The sequence below is a fragment of the Schistocerca cancellata genome, unplaced genomic scaffold (genome assembly GCF_023864275.1).
Source record: "Schistocerca cancellata isolate TAMUIC-IGC-003103 unplaced genomic scaffold, iqSchCanc2.1 HiC_scaffold_298, whole genome shotgun sequence".
NCBI classification, from domain to species: Eukaryota; Metazoa; Arthropoda; class Insecta; order Orthoptera; family Acrididae; genus Schistocerca; species Schistocerca cancellata.
In genome coordinates this window covers 10,001-15,000 of record NW_026046316.1, presented here as the reverse complement: position 1 = coordinate 15,000, position 5,000 = coordinate 10,001, and the positions used below count along the sequence as shown (strand labels likewise).

Here is a 5,000-nt window from a genome sequence, read left to right as displayed (position 1 = left end):
GAATCCAACGAAACTACGCCAACCATACCTCCAAAACACGGCACCGCCATCTATGACAATGTGACGAAACCACATGCAATAGCTCCATCTACGCGAATCGGACGACACTACGTCCACCATGTCGAGCGCACCACAAACAAAAATACCGCCACCTGCAGGTCCCCCGCAACATGACCTGCTGCACCGATGATACCGCCATCTATGAGACGCCACGCCGACTACGACATCGCTAGGTCCCACAGTGCCCATTTTCCGACGCCACCCACAAACCCTGCATCATCTGCCCACCACAGGAGCCCCAACGCCTGTGCCTGCGTCGCACGAAGTCGTCGACCGACAATCGCTCCACCCGCACCCGCACGTGCCCCACCCCAACCGCCCAAATCGCAACTCCAGCGGATGAACGGCGGACTCTTCCCGCACTCGTAACGTGCAATCCGCCCCTATATCTTGCGTTTCATGAAGAGTTATATCGAATATGCCATATTCCCGCTGTCCCTATACATGCTGTAAGTAGCTCGCTTGCTACAGCAGCAGCAGCAGCAGCACCACCTCCGCGCGCTTCCCTGGGGGCACTGAACCGCAGGATGCGAGACCCCACGCCCAGTGGCAAACAGGGCTCCTCTCAGAATATAGGCGGTCCCTACCCCTCACAACGATGACGGTGGGAGGGCCGTTTTACGAGACCATTTCCTGCGGTGCCAACGCTGTCGTAGAGCCGATACTCCATCTTTGGTACAAGGCAATCATTCCGCTGTAAATCAGTACGTCACTCGTAGTTCAGTCACCTCACAGCACTGCTCAGTAAACTATGCAGGCCCACATAGATAGATTATGATAGATTATATACGCAAATGCCCCTATACATGCTGAACGTCCGTACACACAAAATGAACCACACGTCAGCCACACACTCTATCACACACTACTCTCTGCCTGTAACAGACACAGATACAACTACTAAGCACCAGCATGGACCAACGTCCGGTGCATCCTATCCGCCACAGTACACCAACTACGCTATGATAACCAGACCGGGAGGTCCAATCATAAAACAGAATACCCCACTCGTCCGACAACCACAATTGCTCAGAGAAGCCACCAACACCCACACATGTCCTACACAGGGGTGCACCCATCACCACCACACTGCCTCGTCTTACAGCACAAACACACTGGCAGGAATGAAACACACAGGTCTGCCGCAACCACAGACACGGCTCGCCCCCTCTCACTGGCGAAAAGCGCATCCCGACGTGACATAACTCCTTTGACACACTGACGCTGCCTCGGGCATCCACGTCCTACGGTCGATATCAACGAACCTCCCCCCCCCCCTCCCCCCCACAACACGCCATCCCATACCACATTGTGTACCGTACCCAAACCTAACGTGTACTGTACTACAACGCAATGTGTACCATAACACAACCCAGTTTGTACCTTAACCTAACCTATGTCACCTTAACCTAACCTATGTCACCTTAACCTAACCTATGTCACCTTAACCTAACCTATGTCACCTTAACCTAACCTATGTCACCTTAACCTAACCTATGTCACCTTAACCTAACCTATGTCACCTTAACCTAACCTATGTCACCTTAACCTAACCCATCTTGCACCTTAACCTAACCCATCTTGCACCTTAACCTAACCCATCTTGCACCTTAACCTAACCCATCTTGCACCTTAACCTAACCCATCTTGCACCTTAACCTAACCCATCTTGCACCTTAACCTAACCTATGTTGCACCTTAACCTAACCTGTGTTGCACCTTAACCTACCTCAATTTGCACCGCAATGTAACGCAATTTGCACCGCAATGTAACGCAATTTGCACCGCAATGTAACGCAATTTGCACCGCAATGTAACGCAATTTGCACCGCAATGTAACGCAATTTGCACCGCAATGTAACGCAATTTGCACCGCAATGTAACGCAATTTGCACCGCAATGTAACGCAATTTGCACCGCAATGTAACGCAATTTGCACCGCAATGTAACTCAATTTGCACCGCAATGTAACTCAATTTGCACCGCAATGTAACTCAATTTGCACCGCAATGTAACTCAATTTGCACCGCAATGTAACTCAATTTGCACCGCAATGTAACTCAATTTGCACCGCAATGTAATGCAATTTGCACCGCAATGTAATGCAATTTGCACCGCAATGTAATGCAATTTGTACCGCAATCTACCCCCACATTGTGCCTTAACCTAACCCACATTGTGCCTTAACCTAACCCACATTGTGCCTTAACCTAACCCACGTTGTGCCTTAACCTAACCCACGTTGTGCCTTAACCTAACCCACGTTGTGCCTTAACCTAACCCACGTTGTGCCTTAACCTAACCCACGTTGTGCCTTAACCTAACCCAAGTTGTGCCTTAACCTAACCCAAGTTGTGCCTTAACCTAACCCAAGTTGTGCCTTAACCTAACCCAAGTTGTGCCTTAACCTAACCCAAGTTGTGCCTTAACCTAACCCAAGTTGTGCCTTAACCTAACCCAAGTTGTGCCTTAACCTAACCCAAGTTGTGCCTTAACCTAACCCAAGTTGTGCCTTAACCTAACCCAAGTTGTGCCTTAACCTAACCCAAGTTGTGCCTTAACCTAACCCAAGTTGTGCCTTAACCTAACCCAAGTTGTGCCTTACCCTGCTCTGTAATTGGCATATGACACGTTACATTAATGTATTGTCCAACCGCAACCCGCTCAGAATGTTGTGTACACAGCTACGTGTCATCTCCCCATAACAGCTGCATTGCAGTGTGGTACGCCATAGAGACGTGTGGGAGTAATGGACGCAGTGGATGGCGATCAGCATGCGCCGTCTGTTCATGTAGTGGCGCGTGTATGCAGACGTAGTAGTCTCTTCTCACACAATGTGATAGCACGGTGCCCCGCGTTCCACATCTGCGACATGCTACAGAGGCCGGTTGACAGTTGGTCGCGCAATGGACATCGCATACGTACGGGGGCACCTTCCACGTGCCCTCTAGTCGGGCACATTTTGTTGCGTGGATGTGAGCGGATGTAGTGTGTCTTGACACCTGACAGGCAGGCATGCAATAATAGTTGACTTTGCAAACGGGGATGGACGTGTACGTTTACTGGTGACGTTACGCAAATGAACAACTGGTAACCCGTTGTGGTGCGGTTGTCCTTGCTGGAGGTACATCTGTGAGGGCAACGATCGGTACAGCTACGAAGCGGTCCCCACCATACCAACGAACGTGAATGTGAATCTGGGTGTGAAGCGATACGCGGCTGTGGGTGGGTGGGACTGTCCCCGGCCGGTGAGGGGGGGCCGCCCGGCGTGCTGGCCGCGCGGTGCGTGGGCGCACGCGCTACAGCCGGCTGGTGGGGGCGCCCAGTGGCAGGCGCGCCGGCCGACGGACGCGGCAGGCGGCGCAGCTGCGCGCCGGGGCACCCTGCGCGCGGCGCCGTGCAGCCAAAGTGGGTCCTCGCCGGCCCGGTGCGAAGCGCGGTGGACATCTGCAGTGTGCTGGTCCGATTGAGGACTGTGTGCGTTGAGGATGCGCCGCCGCCCGGCACTCGGCGCCGCGACGCCGTCTGCTGCTCGGTCGCCCCAGCGGTTCTCGCTGGTGGTTTGTATCGCAGTTGTGCAGACGTGTTGGCACGTGCGCTGTGCTGGGAGAGTTCGCTTCGGCACCCACGTGGGGCCTTTGCCCTTCTGTGGCGCTGGCGTTGGAGCTGCCGGTCACCGTAGGTGGCGCGTGTTGTCTCCCGCCGGCAATGCCACGACAGCACGCTCCCGGGCCTCTGTCGGCAGCGGCAAGCTCAGTTGGGAGCACGGGTGGTCGCACCTAAAGCGTCTACTCGCCTAACTCCGGGCGATTGCGCCTCTCTCGAACCCGACCAAGTACTTAGGACGGCGCTGCGCGCCGCCGGGACCTGAGAGGGTTTCGAGGTGTATTGTGCAGGGGAGCTCAGCCTCCTCCTGTTTGCAGAATAATTGAGCGGACGCTTGCGTGTTCGCGCGGGCCCCTGGGACACACTCCCGGGCGGCCGGCTGCTCAGCTCTAGTTGACGCAGCTCCCTGGTTGATCCTGCCAGTAGTCATATGCTTGTCTCAAAGATTAAGCCATGCATGTCTCAGTACAAGCCGCATTAAGGTGAAACCGCGAATGGCTCATTAAATCAGTTATGGTTCCTTAGATCGTACCCACGTTACTTGGATAACTGTGGTAATTCTAGAGCTAATACATGCAAACAGAGTCCCGACCAGAGATGGAAGGGACGCTTTTATTAGATCAAAACCAATCGGTCGGCTCGTCCGGTCCGTTTGCCTTGGTGACTCTGAATAACTTTGGGCTGATCGCACGGTCCTCGTACCGGCGACGCATCTTTCAAATGTCTGCCTTATCAACTGTCGATGGTAGGTTCTGCGCCTACCATGGTTGTAACGGGTAACGGGGAATCAGGGTTCGATTCCGGAGAGGGAGCCTGAGAAACGGCTACCACATCCAAGGAAGGCAGCAGGCGCGCAAATTACCCACTCCCGGCACGGGGAGGTAGTGACGAAAAATAACGATACGGGACTCATCCGAGGCCCCGTAATCGGAATGAGTACACTTTAAATCCTTTAACGAGTATCTATTGGAGGGCAAGTCTGGTGCCAGCAGCCGCGGTAATTCCAGCTCCAATAGCGTATATTAAAGTTGTTGCGGTTAAAAAGCTCGTAGTTGGATTTGTGTCCCACGCTGTTGGTTCACCGCCCGTCGGTGTTTAACTGGCATGTATCGTGGGACGTCCTGCCGGTGGGGCGAGCCGAAGGCGTGCGACCGCCTCGTGCGTGTTCGTGCGTCCCGAGGCGGACCCCGTTGAAATCCTACCAAGGTGCTCTTTATTGAGTGTCTGGGTGGGCCGGCACGTTTACTTTGAACAAATTAGAGTGCTTAAAGCAGGCAAGCCCGCCTGAATACTGTGTGCATGGAATAATGGAATAGGACCTCGGTTCTATTTTG

The 5,000-nt window shown here is 53.7% G+C and overlaps 1 non-coding gene across 1 annotated transcript in view; it reads left to right on the top strand.

Annotated features, from left to right (window-relative positions):
* Positions 1 to 4,069: 4,069 nt before the first annotated feature.
* The window catches only part of LOC126114225 (small subunit ribosomal RNA), a 1,909-nt gene continuing 978 nt past the window's right edge, over positions 4,070 to 5,000 (top strand). Inside the window, exon 1 of the ribosomal RNA XR_007525117.1 lies at positions 4,070 to 5,000. This exon is cut by the window's right edge and continues 978 nt beyond it. This is a non-coding gene — a ribosomal RNA (small subunit ribosomal RNA).